This window comes from Drosophila sulfurigaster, chromosome 3 (assembly GCF_023558435.1).
Source record: "Drosophila sulfurigaster albostrigata strain 15112-1811.04 chromosome 3, ASM2355843v2, whole genome shotgun sequence".
NCBI classification, from domain to species: Eukaryota; Metazoa; Arthropoda; class Insecta; order Diptera; family Drosophilidae; genus Drosophila; species Drosophila sulfurigaster.
This window is the reverse complement of record NC_084883.1, coordinates 56,157,145-56,180,191: the sequence shown is the minus strand read 5'-3', so window position 1 is coordinate 56,180,191 and position 23,047 is coordinate 56,157,145.

The window sequence follows — 23,047 nt, the reverse complement described above, 5'->3', positions numbered from 1 at the left end:
ACTTTTGATATACAACTTGCCATTATACGCCCAAAACTCTAGTTGTCCATACCTGGAAACACACATGAAAAATTTAAAATTCCAAAAATAAATTTTAGATTTCCTATTACAAGAGAACTATAAGGACTATATGAATGCAATTTGGTCAGTAGGTAGATATTTTTATTGCGAAACTTTTGATATACAACTTGCCATTATACGCCCAAAACTCTAGTTGTCCATACCTGGAAAACACATGAAAATTTAAAAACTTTTGATTCCAAAAATAAATTTTAGATTTCCTATTACAAGAGAACTATAAGGACTATATGAATGCAATTTGGTCAGTAGGTAGATATTTTTTATTGCGAAACTTTTGATATACAACTTGCCATTATACGCCCAAAACTCTAGTTGTCCATACCTGGAAACACACATAAAAATTTAAAAATTCCAAAAATAAATTTTAGATTTCCTATTACAAGAGAACTATAAGGACTATATGAATGCAATTTGGTCAGTAGGTAGATATTTTTATTGCGAAACTTTTGATATACAACTTGCCATTATACGCCCAAAACTCTAGTTGTCCATACCTGGAAACACACATAAAAATTTAAAAATTCCAAAAATAAATTTTAGATTTCCTATTACAAGAGAACTATAAGGACTATATGAATGCAATTTGGTCAGTAGGTAGATATTTTTATTGCGAAACTTTTGATATACAACTTGCCATTATACGCCCAAAACTCTAGTTGTCCATACCTGGAAACACACATAAAAATTTAAAAATTCCAAAAATAAATTTTAGATTTCCTATTACAAGAGAACTATAAGGACTATATGAATGCAATTTGGTCAGTAGGTAGATATTTTTATTGCGAAACTTTTGATATACAACTTGCCATTATACGCCCAAAACTCTAGTTGTCCATACCTGGAAACACACATAAAAATTTAAAAATTCAAAAATAAATTTTAGATTTCCTATTACAAGAGAACTATAAGGACTATATGAATGCAATTTGGTCAGTAGGTAGATATTTTTATTGCGAAACTTTTGATATACAACTTGCCATTATACGCCCAAAACTCTAGTTGTCCATACCTGGAAACACACATAAAAATTTAAAAATTCCAAAAATAAATTTTAGATTTCCTATTACAAGAGAACTATAAGGACTATATGAATGCAATTTGGTCAGTAGGTAGATATTTTTATTGCGAAACTTTTGATATACAACTTGCCATTATACGCGCAAAACTCTAGTTGTCTGTACCTGGAAACACACATGAAAATTTAAAAAATTCCAAAAATAAATTTTAGATTTCCTATTACAAGAGAACTATAAGGACTAGATGAATGCAATTTGGTCAGTAGGTAGATATTTTTATTGCGAAACTTTTGATATACAACTTGCCATTATACGCCCAAAACTCTAGTTGTCCATACCTGGAAAAACACATAAAAATTTAAAAATTCCAAAAAATAAATTTTAGATTTCCTATTACAAGAGAACTATAAGGACTATATGAATGCAATTTGGTCAGTAGGTAGATATTTTTATTGCGAAACTTTTGATATACAACTTGCCATTATACGCGCAAAACTCTAGTTGTCCGTACCTGGAAACACACATGAAAATTTAAAAATTCCAAAAATAAATTTTAGATTTCCTATTACAAGAGAACTATAAGGACTATATGAATGCAATTTGGTCAGTAGGTAGATATTTTTATTGCGAAACTTTTGATATACAACTTGCCATTATACGCCCAAAACTCTAGTTGTCCGTACCTGGAAACACACATGAAAATTTAAAAATTCCAAAAATAAATTTTAGATTTCCTATTACAAGAGAACTATAAGGACTATATGAATGCAATTTGGTCAGTAGGTAGATATTTTTATTGCGAAACTTTTGATATACAACTTGCCATTATACGCGCAAATCTCTAGTTGTCCGTACCTGGAAACACACATGAAAATTTAAAAATTCCAAAAATAAATTTTAGATTTCCTATTACAAGAGAACTATAAGGACTATATGAATGCAATATGGTCAGTTGGTAGATATTTTTATTGCGAAACTTTTGATATACAACTTGCCATTATACGCCCAAAACTCTAGTTGTCCATACCTGGAAACACACATAAAAATTTAAAAAATATAAAAATAAATTTTAGATTTCCTATTACAAGAGAACTATAAGGACTATATGAATGCAATTTGGTCAGTAGGTAGATATTTTTATTGCGAAACTTTTGATATACAACTTGCCATTATACGCCCAAAACTCTAGTTGTCCATACCTGGAAACACACATAAAAATTTAAAAATTCCAAAAATAAATTTTAGATTTCCTATTACAAGAGAACTATAAGGACTATATGAATGCAATTTGGTCAGTTAGGTAGATATTTTTATTGCGAAACTTTTGATATACAACTTGCCATTATACGCCCAAAACTCTAGTTGTCCATACCTGGAAAAACACATGAAAAATTTAAAAATTCCAAAAATAAATTTTAGATTTCCTATTACAAGAGAACTATAAGGACTATATGAAACTTTTGATATACAACTTGCCATTATACGCGCAAATCTCTAGTTGTCCATACCTGGAAACACACATAAAAATTTAAAAATTCCAAAAATAAATTTTAGATTTCCTATTACAAGAGAACTATAAGGACTATATGAATGCAATTTGGTCAGTAGGTAGATATTTTTATTGCGAAACTTTTGATATACAACTTGTCATTATACGCCCAAAACTCTAGTTGTCCATACCTGGAAACACACATAAAAATTTAAAAATTCCAAAAATAAATTTTAGATTTCCTATTACAAGAGAACTATAAGGACTATATGAATGCAATTTGGTCAGTTGGTAGATATTTTTATTGCGAAACTTTTGATATACAACTTGCCATTATACGCCCAAAACTCTAGTTGTCCATACCTGGAAACACACATGAAAATTTAAAAATTCCAAAAATAAATTTTAGATTTCCTATTACAAGAGAACTATAAGGACTATATGAATGCTATTTGGTCAGTAGGTAGATATTTTTATTGCGAAACTTTTGATATACAACTTGCCATTATACGCGCAAAACTCTAGTTGTCCATACCTGGAAACACACATGAAAATTTAAAAATTCCAAAAATAAATTTTAGATTTCCTATTACAAGAGAACTATAAGGACTATATGAATGCAATTTGGTCAGTAGGTAGATATTTTTATTGCGAAACTTTTGATATACAACTTGCCATTATACGCCCAAAACTCTAGTTGTCCATACCTGGAAACACACATAAAAATTTAAAAATTCCAAAAATAAATTTTAGATTTCCTATTACAAGAGAACTATAAGGACTATATGAATGCAATTTGGTCAGTAGGTAGATATTTTTATTGCGAAACTTTTGATATACAACTTGCCATTATACGCCCAAAACTCTAGTTGTCCATACCTGGAAACACACATGAAAATTTAAAAATTCCAAAAATAAATTTTAGATTTCCTATTACAAGAGAACTATAAGGACTATATGAATGCAATTTGGTCAGTTGGTAGATATTTTTATTGTGAAACTTTTGATATACAACTTGCCATTATACGCCCAAAACTCTAGTTGTCCATACCTGGAAAACACATGAAAATTTAAAAATTCCAAAAATAAATTTTAGATTTCCTATTACAAGAGAACTATAAGGACTATATGAATGCAATTTGGTCAGTAGGTAGATATTTTTATTGCGAAACTTTTGATATACAACTTGCCATTATACGCGCCAAAACTCTAGTTGTCCATACCTGGAAACACACATGAAAATTTAAAAATTCCAAAAATAAATTTTAGATTTCCTATTACAAGAGAACTATAAGGACTATATGAATGCAATTTGGTCAGTAGGTAGATATTTTTATTGCGAAACTTTTGATATACAACTTGCCATTATACGCCCAAAACTCTAGTTGTCCATACCTGGAAAACACACATGAAAATTTAAAAATTCCAAAAATAAATTTTAGATTTCCTATTACAAGAGAACTATAAGGACTATATGAATGCAATTTGGTCAGTAGGTAGATATTTTTATTGCGAAACTTTTGATATACAACTTGTCATTATACGCCCAAAACTCTAGTTGTCCATACCTGAAAACACACATAAAAATTTAAAAATTCCAAAAATAAATTTTAGATTTCCTATTACAAGAGAACTATAAGGACTATATGAATGCAATTTGGTCAGTAGGTAGATATTTTTATTGCGAAACTTTTGATATACAACTTGCCATTATACGCCCAAAACTCTAGTTGTCCATACCTGGAAACACACATGAAAATTTAAAATTCCAAAAATAAATTTTAGATTTCCTATTACAAGAGAACTATAAGGACTATATGAATGCAATTTGGTCAGTAGGTAGATATTTTATTGCGAAACTTTTGATATACAACTTGCAATTATACGCCCAAAACTCTAGTTGTCCATACCTGGAAACACACATGAAAATTTAAAAATTCCAAAAATAAATTTTAGATTTCCTATTACAAGAGAACTATAAGGACTATATGAATGCAATTTGGTCAGTAGGTAGATATTTTTATTGCGAAACTTTTGATATACAACTTGCCATTATACGCGCAAAACTCTAGTTGTCCGTACCTGGAAACACACATGAAAATTTAAAAATTCCAAAAATAAATTTTAGATTTCCTATTACAAGAGAACTATAAGGACTATATGAAACTTTTGATATACAACTTGCCATTATACGCCCAAAACTCTAGTTGTCCATACCTGGAAACACACATAAAAATTTAAAAATTCCAAAAATAAATTTTAGATTTCCTATTACAAGAGAACTATAAGGACTATATGAATGCAATTTGGTCAGTAGGTAGATATTTTTATTGCGAAACTTTTGATATACAACTTGCCATTATACGCCCAAAACTCTAGTTGTCCATACCTGGAAACACACATGAAAAATTTAAAAAATTCCAAAAAATAAATTTTAGATTTCCTATTACAAGAGAACTATAAGGACTATATGAATGCAATTTGGTCAGTAGGTAGATATTTTTATTGCGAAACTTTTGATATACAACTTGCCATTATACGCCCAAAACTCTAGTTGTCCATACCTGGAAACACACATAAAAATTTAAAAAATTCCAAAAAATAAATTTTAGATTTCCTATTACAAGAGAACTATAAGGACTATATGAATGCAATTTGGTCAGTAGGTAGATATTTTTATTGCGAAACTTTTGATATACAACTTGCCATTATACGCCCAAAACTCTAGTTGTCCATACCTGGAAACACACATAAAAATTTAAAAAATTCCAAAAAATAAATTTTAGATTTCCTATTACAAGAGAACTATAAGGACTATATGAATGCAATTTGGTCAGTAGGTAGATATTTTTATTGCGAAACTTTTGATATACAACTTGCCATTATACGCCCAAAACTCTAGTTGTCCATACCTGGAAACACACATAAAAATTTAAAAAATTCCAAAAAATAAATTTTAGATTTCCTATTACAAGAGAACTATAAGGACTATATGAATGCAATTTGGTCAGTAGGTAGATATTTTTATTGCGAAACTTTTGATATACAACTTGCCATTATACGCCCAAAACTCTAGTTGTCCATACCTGGAAACACACATAAAAATTTAAAAATTCCAAAAAATAAATTTTAGATTTCCTATTACAAGAGAACTATAAGGACTATATGAATGCAATTTGGTCAGTTGGTAGATATTTTTATTGCGAAACTTTTGATATACAACTTGCCATTATACGCCCAAAACTCTAGTTGTCCATACCTGGAAACACACATAAAAATTTAAAAAATTCCAAAAATAAATTTTAGATTTCCTATTACAAGAGAACTATAAGGACTATATGAATGCAATTTGGTCAGTAGGTAGATATTTTTATTGCGAAACTTTTGATATACAACTTGCCATTATACGCCCAAAACTCTAGTTGTCCATACCTGGAAACACACATAAAAATTTAAAAAATTCCAAAAAATAAATTTTAGATTTCCTATTACAAGAGAACTATAAGGACTATATGAATGCAATTTGGTCAGTAGGTAGATATTTTTATTGCGAAACTTTTGATATACAACTTGCCATTATACGCCCAAAACTCTAGTTGTCCATACCTGGAAACACACATAAAAATTTAAAAAATTCCAAAAAATAAATTTTAGATTTCCTATTACAAGAGAACTATAAGGACTATATGAATGCAATTTGGTCAGTAGGTAGATATTTTTATTGCGAAACTTTTGATATACAACTTGCCATTATACGCCCAAAACTCTAGTTGTCCATACCTGGAAACACACATAAAAATTTAAAAAATTCCAAAAAATAAATTTTAGATTTCCTATTACAAGAGAACTATAAGGACTATATGAATGCAATTTGGTCAGTAGGTAGATATTTTTATTGCGAAACTTTTGATATACAACTTGCCATTATACGCCCAAAACTCTAGTTGTCCATACCTGGAAACACACATAAAAATTTAAAAATTCCAAAAATAAATTTTAGATTTCCATACCTGGAAACATACCTGGAAACACACATAAAAATTTAAAAATTCCAAAAATAAATTTTAGATTTCCTATTACAAGAGAACTATAAGGACTATATGAATGCAATTTGGTCAGTAGGTAGATATTTTTATTGCGAAACTTTTGATATACAACTTGCCATTATACGCCCAAAACTCTAGTTGTCCATACCTGGAAACACACATAAAAATTTAAAAAATTCCAAAAAATAAATTTTAGATTTCCTATTACAAGAGAACTATAAGGACTATATGAATGCAATTTGGTCAGTAGGTAGATATTTTTATTGCGAAACTTTTGATATACAACTTGCCATTATACGCCCAAAACTCTAGTTGTCCATACCTGGAAACACACATAAAAATTTAAAAAATTCCAAAAAATAAATTTTAGATTTCCTATTACAAGAGAACTATAAGGACTATATGAATGCAATTTGGTCAGTAGGTAGATATTTTTATTGCGAAACTTTTGATATACAACTTGCCATTATACGCCCAAAACTCTAGTTGTCCATACCTGGAAACACACATGAAAAATTTAAAAAATTCCAAAAAATAAATTTTAGATTTCCTATTACAAGAGAACTATAAGGACTATATGAATGCAATTTGGTCAGTAGGTAGATATTTTTATTGCGAAACTTTTGATATACAACTTGCCATTATACGCCCAAAACTCTAGTTGTCCATACCTGGAAACACACATAAAAATTTAAAAAATTCCAAAAAATAAATTTTAGATTTCCTATTACAAGAGAACTATAAGGACTATATGAATGCAATTTGGTCAGTATGGTAGATATTTTTATTGCGAAACTTTTGATATACAACTTGCCATTATACGCCCAAAACTCTAGTTGTCCATACCTGGAAACACACATAAAAATTTAAAAAATTCCAAAAAATAAATTTTAGATTTCCTATTACAAGAGAACTATAAGGACTATATGAATGCAATTTGGTCAGTAGGTAGATATTTTTATTGCGAAACTTTTGATATACAACTTGCCATTATACGCCCAAAACTCTAGTTGCCCGTACCTGGAAACACACATAAAAATTTAAAAATTCCAAAAAATAAATTTTAGATTTCCTATTACAAGAGAACTATAAGGACTATATGAATGCAATTTGGTCAGTTGGTAGATATTTTTATTGCGAAACTTTTGATATACAACTTGCCATTATACGCCCAAAACTCTAGTTGTCCATACCTGGAAACACACATGAAAAATTTAAAAAATTCCAAAAAATAAATTTTAGATTTCCTATTACAAGAGAACTATAAGGACTATATGAATGCAATTTGGTCAGTAGGTAGATATTTTTATTGCGAAACTTTTGATATACAACTTGCCATTATACGCCCAAAACTCTAGTTGTCCATACCTGGAAACACACATAAAAATTTAAAAAATTCCAAAAAATAAATTTTAGATTTCCTATTACAAGAGAACTATAAGGACTATATGAATGCAATTTGGTCAGTAGGTAGATATTTTTATTGCGAAACTTTTGATATACAACTTGCCATTATACGCCCAAAACTCTAGTTGTCCATACCTGGAAACACACATGAAAAATTTAAAAAATTCCAAAAAATAAATTTTAGATTTCCTATTACAAGAGAACTATAAGGACTATATGAATGCAATTTGGTCAGTAGGTAGATATTTTTATTGCGAAACTTTTGATATACAACTTGCCATTATACGCCCAAAACTCTAGTTGTCCATACCTGGAAACACACATAAAAATTTAAAAATTCCAAAAATAAATTTTAGATTTCCTATTACAAGAGAACTATAAGGACTATATGAATGCAATATGGTCAGTTGGTAGATATTTTTATTGCGAAACTTTTGATATACAACTTGCCATTATACGCGCAAAACTCTAGTTGTCCATACCTGGAAACACACATAAAAATTTAAAAATTCCAAAAATAAATTTTAGATTTCCATACCTGGAAACATACCTGGAAACACACATAAAAATTTAAAAAATTCCAAAAAATAAATTTTAGATTTCCTATTACAAGAGAACTATAAGGACTATATGAATGCAATTTGGTCAGTTGGTAGATATTTTTATTGCGAAACTTTTGATATACAACTTGCCATTATACGCCCAAAACTCTAGTTGTCCGTACCTGGAAACACACATGAAAAATTTAAAAAATTCCAAAAAATAAATTTTAGATTTCCTATTACAAGAGAACTATAAGGACTATATGAATGCAATTTGGTCAGTAGGTAGATATTTTTATTGCGAAACTTTTGATATACAACTTGCCATTATACGCCCAAAACTCTAGTTGTCCATACCTGGAAACACACATGAAAAATTTAAAAAATTCCAAAAAATAAATTTTAGATTTCCTATTACAAGAGAACTATAAGGACTATATGAATGCAATTTGGTCAGTTGGTAGATATTTTTATTGCGAAACTTTTGATATACAACTTGCCATTATACGCCCAAAACTCTAGTTGTCCATACCTGGAAACACACATAAAAATTTAAAAAATTCCAAAAAATAAAGATATTTTTTATTGCGAAACTTTTGATATACAACTTGCCATTATACGCCCAAAACTCTAGTTGTCCATACCTGGAAACACACATAAAAATTTAAAAATTCAAAAATAAATTTTAGATTTCCTATTACAAAGAGAACTATAAGGACTATATGAATGCAATTTGGTCAGTAGGTAGATATTTTTATTGCGAAACTTTTGATATACAACTTGCCATTATACGCGCAAAACTCTAGTTGTCCATACCTGGAAACACACATAAAAATTTAAAATTCAAAAATAAATTTTAGATTTCCTATTACAAAGAGAACTATAAGGACTATATGAATGCAATTTGGTCAGTAGGTAGATATTTTTATTGCGAAACTTTTGATATACAACTTGCCATTATACGCCCAAAACTCTAGTTGTCCGTACCTGGAAACACACATAAAAATTTAAAAATTCAAAAATAAATTTTAGATTTCCTATTACAAAGAGAACTATAAGGACTATATGAATGCAATTTGGTCAGTAGGTAGATATTTTTATTGCGAAACTTTTGATATACAACTTGCCATTATACGCCCGAAAACTTGCCATTAGTTAGTTCCATACCTGGAAACACACATAAAAATTTAAAAATTCAAAAATAAATTTTAGATTTCCTATTACAAAGAGAACTATAAGGACTATATGAATGCAATTTGGTCAGTAGGTAGATATTTTTATTGCGAAACTTTTGATATACAACTTGCCATTATACGCGCAAATCTCTAGTTGTCCATACCTGGAAACACACATAAAAATTTAAAAATTCAAAAATAAATTTTAGATTTCCTATTACAAAGAGAACTATAAGGACTATATGAATGCAATTTGGTCAGTAGGTAGATATTTTTATTGCGAAACTTTTGATATACAACTTGCCATTATACGCCCAAAACTCTAGTTGTCCATACCTGGAAACACACATAAAAATTTAAAAATTCAAAAATAAATTTTAGATTTCCTATTACAAAGAGAACTATAAGGACTATATGAATGCAATTTGGTCAGTAGGTAGATATTTTTATTGCGAAACTTTTGATATACAACTTGCCATTATACGCCCAAAACTCTAGTTGCCCATACCTGGAAACACACATAAAAATTTAAAAATTCAAAAATAAATTTTAGATTTCCTATTACAAAGAGAACTATAAGGACTATATGAATGCAATTTGGTCAGTAGGTAGATATTTTTATTGCAAAACTTTTGATATACAACTTGCCATTATACGCCCAAAACTCTAGTTGTCCATACCTGGAAAACACATAAAATTTAAAAATTCAAAAATAAATTTTAGATTTCCTATTACAAAGAGAACTATAAGGACTATATGAATGCAATTTGGTCAGTAGGTAGATATTTTTATTGCGAAACTTTTGATATACAACTTGCCATTATACGCCCAAAACTCTAGTTGTCCATACCTGGAAACACACATAAAAATTTAAAAATTCAAAAATAAATTTTAGATTTCCTATTACAAAGAGAACTATAAGGACTATATGAATGCAATTTGGTCAGTAGGTAGATATTTTTATTTGATATACAACTTGCCATTATACGCCCAAAACTCTAGTTGCCCGTACCTGGAAACACACATAAAAATTTAAAAATTCAAAAATAAATTTTAGATTTCCTATTACAAAGAGAACTATAAGGACTATATGAATGCAATTTGGTCAGTAGGTAGATATTTTTATTGCGAAACTTTTGATATACAACTTGCCATTATACGCGCAAACTCAAACTTCCTAGTTGTCCATACCTAGGTAATATTTTTGTTGCACAACATTTGAATACAACTTGCCATTATACGCCCAAATTGCCAAAACACATAAATTTTAAAATTTCCTAAATAAATTTTACTATTACAAAGAGAACTATAAGGACTATATGAATGCAATTTGGTCAGAAGGTAGATATTTTTATTGCGAAACTTTTGATATACAACTTGCCATTATACGCCCAAAACTCTAGTTGTCCATACCTGGAAAAACACATGAAAATTTAAAAATTCCAAAAATAAATTTTAGATTTCCTATTACAAGAGAACTATAAGGACTATATGAATGCAATTTGGTCATGAATGCAATTTGGTCAGCCATTATACCATTATGCCAAAAAAAATAGGTAGATATTTTTATTGCGAAACTTTTGATATACAACTTGCCATTATACGCCCAAAACTCTAGTTGTCCATACCTGGAAACACACATAAAAATTTAAAAATTCCAAAAATAAATTTTAGATTTCCTATTACAAGAGAACTATAAGGACTATATGAATGCAATTTGGTCAGTAGGTAGATATTTTTATTGCGAAACTTTTGATATACAACTTGCCATTATACGCCCAAAACTCTAGTTGTTCATACCTGGAAAACACATAAAAATTTAAAAATTCCAAAAATAAATTTTAGATTTCCTATTACAAGAGAACTATAAGGACTATATGAATGCAATTTGGTCAGTAGGTAGATATTTTTATTGCGAAACTTTTGATATACAACTTGCCATTATACGCCCAAAACTCTAGTTGTCCATACCTGGAAACACACATAAAATTTAAAAATTCCAAAAATAAATTTTAGATTTCCTATTACAAGAGAACTATAAGGACTATATGAATGCAATTTGGTCAGTAGGTAGATATTTTTATTGCGAAACTTTTGATATACAACTTGCCATTATACGCCCAAAACTCTAGTTGTCCATACCTGGAAACACACATAAAAATTTAAAAATTCCAAAAATAAATTTTAGATTTCCTATTACAAGAGAACTATAAGGACTATATGAATGCAATTTGGTCAGTAGGTAGATATTTTTATTGCGAAACTTTTGATATACAACTTGCCATTATACGCCCAAAACTCTAGTTGTCCATACCTGGAAAACACACATAAAATTTAAAAATTCCAAAAATAAATTTTAGATTTCCTATTACAAGAGAACTATAAGGACTATATGAATGCAATTTGGTCAGTAGGTAGATATTTTTATTGCGAAACTTTTGATATACAACTTGCCATTATACGCCCAAAACTCTAGTTGTCCATACCTGGAAACACACATAAAAATTTAAAAATTCCAAAAATAAATTTTAGATTTCCTATTACAAGAGAACTATAAGGACTATATGAATGCAATTTGGTCAGTAGGTAGATATTTTTATTGCGAAACTTTTGATATACAACTTGCCATTATACGCCCAAAACTCTAGTTGTCCATACCTGGAAACACACATAAAAATTTAAAAATTCCAAAAATAAATTTTAGATTTCCTATTACAAGAGAACTATAAGGACTATATGAATGCAATTTGGTCAGTAGGTAGATATTTTTTATTGCGAAACTTTTGATATACAACTTGCCATTATACGCCCAAAACTCTAGTTGTCCATACCTGGAAACACACATAAAAATTTAAAAATTCCAAAAATAAATTTTAGATTTCCTATTACAAGAGAACTATAAGGACTATATGAATGCAATTTGGTCAGTAGGTAGATATTTTTATTGCGAAACTTTTGATATACAACTTGCCATTATACGCCCAAAACTCTAGTTGTCCATACCTGGAAACACACATAAAAATTTAAAAATTCCAAAAATAAATTTTAGATTTCCTATTACAAGAGAACTATAAGGACTATATGAATGCAATTTGGTCAGTAGGTAGATATTTTTATTGCGAAACTTTTGATATACAACTTGCCATTATACGCCCAAAACTCTAGTTGTCCATACCTGGAAACACACATAAAATTTAAAAATTCCAAAAATAAATTTTAGATTTCCTATTACAAGAGAACTATAAGGACTATATGAATGCAATTTGGTCAGTAGGTAGATATTTTTATTGCGAAACTTTTGATATACAACTTGCCATTATACGCCCAAAACTCTAGTTGTCCATACCTGGAAACACACATAAAATTTAAAAATTCCAAAAATAAATTTTAGATTTCCTATTACAAGAGAACTATAAGGACTATATGAATGCAATTTGGTCAGTAGGTAGATATTTTTATTGCGAAACTTTTGATATACAACTTGCCATTATACGCCCAAAACTCTAGTTGTCCATACCTGGAAACACACATAAAAATTTAAAAATTCCAAAAATAAATTTTAGATTTCCTATTACAAGAGAACTATAAGGACTATATGAATGCAATTTGGTCAGTAGGTAGATATTTTTATTGCGAAACTTTTGATATACAACTTGCCATTATACGCCCAAAACTCTAGTTGTCCATACCTGGAAACACACATAAAAATTTAAAAATTCCAAAAATAAATTTTAGATTTCCTATTACAAGAGAACTATAAGGACTATATGAATGCAATTTGGTCAGTAGGTAGATATTTTTATTGCGAAACTTTTGATATACAACTTGCCATTATACGCCCAAAACTCTAGTTGTCCATACCTGGAAACACACATAAAAATTTAAAAATTCAAAAATAAATTTTAGATTTCCTATTACAAAGAGAACTATAAGGACTATATGAATGCAATTTGGTCAGTAGGTAGATATTTTTATTGCGAAACTTTTGATATACAACTTGCCATTATACGCTGGAAACACACATAAAAATTTAAAAATTCCAAAAATAAATTTTAGATTTCCTATTACAAGAGAACTATAAGGACTATATGAATGCAATTTGGTCAGTAGGTAGATATTTTATTGCGAAACTTTTGATATACAACTTGCCATTATACGCCCAAAACTCTAGTTGTCCATACCTGGAAACACACATAAAAATTTAAAAATTCCAAAAATAAATTTTAGATTTCCTATTACAAGAGAACTATAAGGACTATATGAATGCAATTTGGTCAGTAGGTAGATATTTTTATTGCGAAACTTTTGATATACAACTTGCCATTATACGCCCAAAACTCTAGTTGTCCATACCTGGAAACACACATAAAAATTTAAAAATTCCAAAAATAAATTTTAGATTTCCTATTACAAGAGAACTATAAGGACTATATGAATGCAATTTGGTCAGTAGGTAGATATTTTTATTGCGAAACTTTTGATATACAACTTGCCATTATACGCCCAAAACTCTAGTTGTCCATACCTGGAAACACACATAAAAATTTAAAAATTCCAAAAATAAATTTTAGATTTCCTATTACAAGAGAACTATAAGGACTATATGAATGCAATTTGGTCAGTAGGTAGATATTTTTATTGCGAAACTTTTGATATACAACTTGCCATTATACGCCCAAAACTCTAGTTGTCCATACCTGGAAACACACATAAAAATTTAAAAATTCCAAAAATAAATTTTAGATTTCCTATTACAAGAGAACTATAAGGACTATATGAATGCAATTTGGTCAGTAGGTAGATATTTTTATTGCGAAACTTTTGATATACAACTTGCCATTATACGCCCAAAACTCTAGTTGTCCATACCTGGAAACACACATAAAAATTTAAAAATTCCAAAAATAAATTTTAGATTTCCTATTACAAGAGAACTATAAGGACTATATGAATGCAATTTGGTCAGTTGGTAGATATTTTTATTGCGAAACTTTTGATATACAACTTGCCATTATACGCCCAAAACTCTAGTTGTCCATACCTGGAAACACACATGAAAATTTAAAAATTCCAAAAATAAATTTTAGATTTCCTATTACAAGAGAACTATAAGGACTATATGAATGCAATTTGGTCAGTAGGTAGATATTTTTATTGCGAAACTTTTGATATACAACTTGCCATTATACGCCCAAAACTCTAGTTGTCCATACCTGGAAACACACATAAAAATTTAAAAATTCCAAAAATAAATTTTAGATTTCCTATTACAAGAGAACTATAAGGACTATATGAATGCAATTTGGTCAGTAGGTAGATATTTTTATTGCGAAACTTTTGATATACAACTTGCCATTATACGCCCAAAACTCTAGTTGTCCATACCTGGAAACACACATAAAAATTTAAAAATTCCAAAAATAAATTTTAGATTTCCTATTACAAGAGAACTATAAGGACTATATGAATGCAATTTGGTCAGTAGGTAGATATTTTTATTGCGAAACTTTTGATATACAACTTGCCATTATACGCCCAAAACTCTAGTTGTCCATACCTGGAAACACACATAAAATTTAAAAATTCCAAAAATAAATTTTAGATTTCCTATTACAAGAGAACTATAAGGACTATATGAATGCAATTTGGTCAGTAGGTAGATATTTTTATTGCGAAACTTTTGATATACAACTTGCCATTATACGCCCAAAACTCTAGTTGTCCATACCTGGAAACACACATAAAAATTTAAAAATTCCAAAAATAAATTTTAGATTTCCTATTACAAGAGAACTATAAGGACTATATGAATGCAATTTGGTCAGTAGGTAGATATTTTTATTGCGAAACTTTTGATATACAACTTGCCATTATACGCCCAAAACTCTAGTTGTCCATACCTGGAAACACACATAAAATTTAAAAATTCCAAAAATAAATTTTAGATTTCCTATTACAAGAGAACTATAAGGACTATATGAATGCAATTTGGTCAGTAGGTAGATATTTTTATTGCGAAACTTTTGATATACAACTTGCCATTATACGCCCAAAACTCTAGTTGTCCATACCTGGAAACACACATAAAAATTTAAAAATTCCAAAAATAAATTTTAGATTTCCTATTACAAGAGAACTATAAGGACTATATGAATGCAATTTGGTCAGTAGGTAGATATTTTTATTGCGAAACTTTTGATATACAACTTGCCATTATACGCCCAAAACTCTAGTTGTCCATACCTGGAAACACACATAAAAATTTAAAAATTCCAAAAATAAATTTTAGATTTCCTATTACAAGAGAACTATAAGGACTATATGAATGCAATTTGGTCAGTAGGTAGATATTTTTATTGCGAAACTTTTGATATACAACTTGCCATTATACGCCCAAAACTCTAGTTGTCCATACCTGGAAACACACATAAAAATTTAAAAATTCCAAAAATAAATTTTAGATTTCCTATTACAAGAGAACTATAAGGACTATATGAATGCAATTTGGTCAGTAGGTAGATATTTTTATTGCGAAACTTTTGATATACAACTTGCCATTATACGCCCAAAACTCTAGTTGTCCATACCTGGAAACACACATAAAAATTTAAAAATTCCAAAAATAAATTTTAGATTTCCTATTACAAGAGAACTATAAGGACTATATGAATGCAATTTGGTCAGTAGGTAGATATTTTTATTGCGAAACTTTTGATATACAACTTGCCATTATACGCCCAAAACTCTAGTTGTCCATACCTGGAAAACACATGAAAATTTAAAAATTCCAAAAATAAATTTTAGATTTCCTATTACAAGAGAACTATAAGGACTATATGAATGCAATTTGGTCAGTAGGTAGATATTTTTATTGCGAAACTTTTGATATACAACTTGCCATTATACGCCCAAAACTCTAGTTGTCCATACCTGGAAACACACATAAAAATTTAAAAATTCCAAAAATAAATTTTAGATTTCCTATTACAAGAGAACTATAAGGACTATATGAATGCAATTTGGTCAGTAGGTAGATATTTTTATTGCGAAACTTTTGATATACAACTTGCCATTATACGCCCAAAACTCTAGTTGTCCATACCTGGAAACACACATAAAAATTTAAAAATTCCAAAAATAAATTTTAGATTTCCTATTACAAGAGAACTATAAGGACTATATGAATGCAATTTGGTCAGTAGGTAGATATTTTTATTGCGAAACTTTTGATATACAACTTGCCATTATACGCCCAAAACTCTAGTTGTCCATACCTGGAAACACACATAAAAATTTAAAAATTCCAAAAATAAATTTTAGATTTCCTATTACAAGAGAACTATAAGGACTATATGAATGCAATTTGGTCAGTAGGTAGATATTTTTATTGCGAAACTTTTGATATACAACTTGCCATTATACGCCCAAAACTCTAGTTGTCCATACCTGGAAACACACATAAAAATTTAAAAATTCCAAAAATAAATTTTAGATTTCCTATTACAAGAGAACTATAAGGACTATATGAATGCAATTTGGTCAGTAGGTAGATATTTTTATTGCGAAACTTTTGATATACAACTTGCCATTATACGCCCAAAACTCTAGTTGTCCATACCTGGAAACACACATAAAAATTTAAAAATTCCAAAAATAAATTTTAGATTTCCTATTACAAGAGAACTATAAGGACTATATGAATGCAATTTGGTCAGTAGGTAGATATTTTTATTGCGAAACTTTTGATATACAACTTGCCATTATACGCCCAAAACTCTAGTTGTCCATACCTGGAAACACACATAAAAATTTAAAAATTCCAAAAATAAATTTTAGATTTCCTATTACAAGAGAACTATAAGGACTATATGAATGCAATTTGGTCAGTAGGTAGATATTTTTATTGCGAAACTTTTGATATACAACTTGCCATTATACGCCCAAAACTCTAGTTGTCCATACCTGGAAACACACATAAAAATTTAAAAATTCCAAAAATAAATTTTAGATTTCCTATTACAAGAGAACTATAAGGACTATATGAATGCAATTTGGTCAGTAGGTAGATATTTTTATTGCGAAACTTTTGATATACAACTTGCCATTATACGCCCAAAACTCTAGTTGTCCATACCTGGAAACACACATAAAAATTTAAAAATTCCAAAAATAAATTTTAGATTTCCTATTACAAGAGAACTATAAGGACTATATGAATGCAATTTGGTCAGTAGGTAGATATTTTTATTGCGAAACTTTTGATATACAACTTGCCATTATACGCCCAAAACTCTAGTTGTCCATACCTGGAAACACACATAAAAATTTAAAAATTCCAAAAATAAATTTTAGATTTCCTATTACAAGAGAACTATAAGGACTATATGAATGCAATTTGGTCAGTAGGTAGATATTTTTATTGCGAAACTTTTGATATACAACTTGCCATTATACGCCCAAAACTCTAGTTGTCCATACCTGGAAACACACATAAAAATTTAAAAATTCCAAAAATAAATTTTAGATTTCCTATTACAAGAGAACTATAAGGACTATATGAATGCAATTTGGTCAGTAGGTAGATATTTTTATTGCGAAACTTTTGATATACAACTTGCCATTATACGCCCAAAACTCTAGTTGTCCATACCTGGAAACACACATAAAAATTTAAAAATTCCAAAAATAAATTTTAGATTTCCTATTACAAGAGAACTATAAGGACTATATGAATGCAATTTGGTCAGTAGGTAGATATTTTTATTGCGAAACTTTTGATATACAACTTGCCATTATACGCCCAAAACTCTAGTTGTCCATACCTGGAAACACACATAAAAATTTAAAAATTCCAAAAATAAATTTTAGATTTCCTATTACAAGAGAACTATAAGGACTATATGAATGCAATTTGGTCAGTAGGTAGATATTTTTATTGCGAAACTTTTGATATACAACTTGCCATTATACGCCCAAAACTCTAGTTGTCCATACCTGGAAACACACATAAAATTTAAAAATTCCAAAAATAAATTTTAGATTTCCTATTACAAGAGAACTATAAGGACTATATGAATGCAATTTGGTCAGTAGGTAGATATTTTTATTGCGAAACTTTTGATATACAACTTGCCATTATACGCCCAAAACTCTAGTTGTCCATACCTGGAAACACACATAAAAATTTAAAAATTCCAAAAATAAATTTTAGATTTCCTATTACAAGAGAACTATAAGGACTATATGAATGCAATTTGGTCAGTAGGTAGATATTTTTATTGCGAAACTTTTGATATACAACTTGCCATTATACGCCCAAAACTCTAGTTGTCCATACCTGGAAACACACATAAAAATTTAAAAATTCCAAAAATAAATTTTAGATTTCCTATTACAAGAGAACTATAAGGACTATATGAATGCAATTTGGTCAGTAGGTAGATATTTTTATTGCGAAACTTTTGATATACAACTTGCCATTATACGCCCAAAACTCTAGTTGTCCATACCTGGAAACACACATAAAATTTAAAAATTCCAAAAATAAATTTTAGATTTCCTATTACAAGAGAACTATAAGGACTATATGAATGCAATTTGGTCAGTAGGTAGATATTTTTATTGCGAAACTTTTGATATACAACTTGCCATTATACGCCCAAAACTCTAGTTGTCCATACCTGGAAACACACATAAAAATTTAAAAATTCCAAAAATAAATTTTAGATTTCCTATTACAAGAGAACTATAAGGACTATATGAATGCAATTTGGTCAGTAGGTAGATATTTTTATTGCGAAACTTTTGATATACAACTTGCCATTATACGCCCAAAACTCTAGTTGTCCATACCTGGAAACACACATAAAAATTTAAAAATTCCAAAAATAAATTTTAGATTTCCTATTACAAGAGAACTATAAGGACTATATGAATGCAATTTGGTCAGTAGGTAGATATTTTTATTGCGAAACTTTTGATATACAACTTGCCATTATACGCCCAAAACTCTAGTTGTCCATACCTGGAAACACACATAAAAATTTAAAAATTCCAAAAATAAATATTAGATTTTATATACGCCCAAAACTCTAGTTGTCCATACCTGGAAACACACATGAAAATTTAAAAATTCCAAAAATAAATTTTAGATTTCCTATTACAAGAGAACTATAAGGACTATATGAATGCAATTTGGTCAGTAGGTAGATATTTTTATTGCGAAACTTTTGATATACAACTTGCCATTATACGCCCAAAACTCTAGTTGTCCATACCTGGAAACACACATAAAAATTTAAAAATTCCAAAAATAAATTTTAGATTTCCTATTACAAGAGAACTATAAGGACTATATGAATGCAATTTGGTCAGTAGGTAGATATTTTTATTGCGAAACTTTTGATATACAACTTGCCATTATACGCCCAAAACTCTAGTTGTCCATACCTGGAAAACACATGAAAATTTAAAAATTCCAAAAATAAATTTTAGATTTCCTATTACAAGAGAACTATAAGGACTATATGAATGCAATTTGGTCAGTTGGTAGATATTTTTATTGCGAAACTTTTGATATACAACTTGCCATTATACGCCCAAAACTCTAGTTGTCCATACCTGGAAACACACATAAAAATTTAAAAATTCCAAAAATAAATTTTAGATTTCCTATTACAAGAGAACTATAAGGACTATATGAATGCAATTTGGTCAGTAGGTAGATATTTTTATTGCGAAACTTTTGATATACAACTTGCCATTATACGCCCAAAACTCTAGTTGTCCATACCTGGAAACACACATAAAAATTTAAAAATTCCAAAAATAAATTTTAGATTTCCTATTACAAGAGAACTATAAGGACTATATGAATGCAATTTGGTCAGTAGGTAGATATTTTTATTGCGAAACTTTTGATATACAACTTGCCATTATACGCCCAAAACTCTAGTTGTCCATACCTGGAAAACACATGAAAATTTAAAAATTCCAAAAATAAATTTTAGATTTCCTATTACAAGAGAACTATAAGGACTATATGAATGCAATTTGGTCAGTTGGTAGATATTTTTATTGCGAAACTTTTGATATACAACTTGCCATTATACGCCCAAAACTCTAGTTGTCCATACCTGGAAACACACATGAAAATTTAAAAATTCCAAAAATAAATTTTAGATTTCCTATTACAAGAGAACTATAAGGACTATATGAATGCAATTTGGTCAGTAGGTAGATATTTTTATTGCGAAACTTTTGATATACAACTTGCCATTATACGCGCAAAACTCTAGTTGTCCATACCTGGAAACACACATGAAAATTTAAAAATTCCAAAAATAAATTTTAGATTTCCTATTACAAGAGAACTATAAGGACTATATGAATGCAATTTGGTCAGTTGGTAGATATTTTTATTGCGAAACTTTTGATATACAACTTGCCATTATACGCCCAAAACTCTAGTTGTCCATACCTGGAAAACACATGAAAATTTAAAAATTCCAAAAATAAATTTTAGATTTCCTATTACAAGAGAACTATAAGGACTATATGAATGCAATTTGGTCAGTAGGTAGATATTTTTATTGCGAAACTTTTGATATACAACTTGCCATTATACGCCCAAAACTCTAGTTGTCCATACCTGGAAAACACATGAAAATTTAAAAATTCCAAAAATAAATTTTAGATTTCCTATTACAAGAGAACTATAAGGACTATATGAATGCAATTTGGTCAGTAGGTAGATATTTTTATTGCGAAACTTTTGATATACAACTTGCCATTATACGCCCAAAACTCTAGTTGTCCATACCTGGAAACACACATGAAAATTTAAAAATTCCAAAAATAAATTTTAGATTTCCTATTACAAGAGAACTATAAGGACTATATGAATGCAATTTGGTCAGTTGGTAGATATTTTTATTGCGAAACTTTTGATATACAACTTGCCATTATACGCGTAAAACTCTAGTTGTCCATACCTGGAAACACACATGAAAATTTAAAAATTCCAAAAATAAATTTTAGATTTCCTATTACAAGAGAACTATAAGGACTATATGAATGCAATTTGGTCAGTTGGTAGATATTTTTATTGCGAAACTTTTGATATACAACTTGCCATTATACGCCCAAAACTCTAGTTGTCCATACCTGGAAAACACATGAAAATTTAAAAATTCCAAAAATAAATTTTAGATTTCCTATTACAAGAGAACTATAAGGACTATATGAATGCAATTTGGTCAGTAGGTAGATATTTTTATTGCGAAACTTTTGATATACAACTTGCCATTATACGCCCAAAACTCTAGTTGTCCATACCTGGAAACACACATAAAAATTTAAAAATTCCAAAAATAAATTTTAGATTTCCTATTACAAGAGAACTATAAGGACTATATGAATGCAATTTGGTCAGTAGGTAGATATTTTTATTGCGAAACTTTTGATATACAACTTGCCATTATACGCCCAAAACTCTAGTTGTCCATACCTGGAAACACACATAAAAATTTAAAAATTCCAAAAATAAATTTTAGATTTCCTATTACAAGAGAACTATAAGGACTATATGAATGCAATTTGGTCAGTAGGTAGATATTTTTATTGCGAAACTTTTGATATACAACTTGCCATTATACGCCCAAAACTCTAGTTGTCCATACCTGGAAACACACATAAAAATTTAAAAATTCCAAAAATAAATTTTAGATTTCCTATTACAAGAGAACTATAAGGACTATATGAATGCAATTTGGTCAGTAGGTAGATATTTTTATTGCGAAACTTTTGATATACAACTTGCCATTATACGCCCAAAACTCTAGTTGTCCGTACCTGGAAAACACATGAAAATTTAAAAATTCCAAAAATAAATTTTAGATTTCCTATTACAAGAGAACTATAAGGACTATATGAATGCAATTTGGTCAGTTGGTAGATATTTTTATTGCGAAACTTTTGATATACAACTTGCCATTATACGCCCAAAACTCTAGTTGTTCATACCTGGAAAACACATAAAAATTTAAAAATTCCAAAAATAAATTTTAGATTTCCTATTACAAGAGAACTATAAGGACTATATGAATGCAATTTGGTCAGTTGGTAGATATTTTTATTGCGAAACTTTTGATATACAACTTGCCATTATACGCCCAAAACTCTAGTTGTCCATACCTGGAAACACACATGAAAATTTAAAAATTCCAAAAATAAATTTTAGATTTCCTATTACAAGAGAACTATAAGGACTATATGAATGCAATTTGGTCAG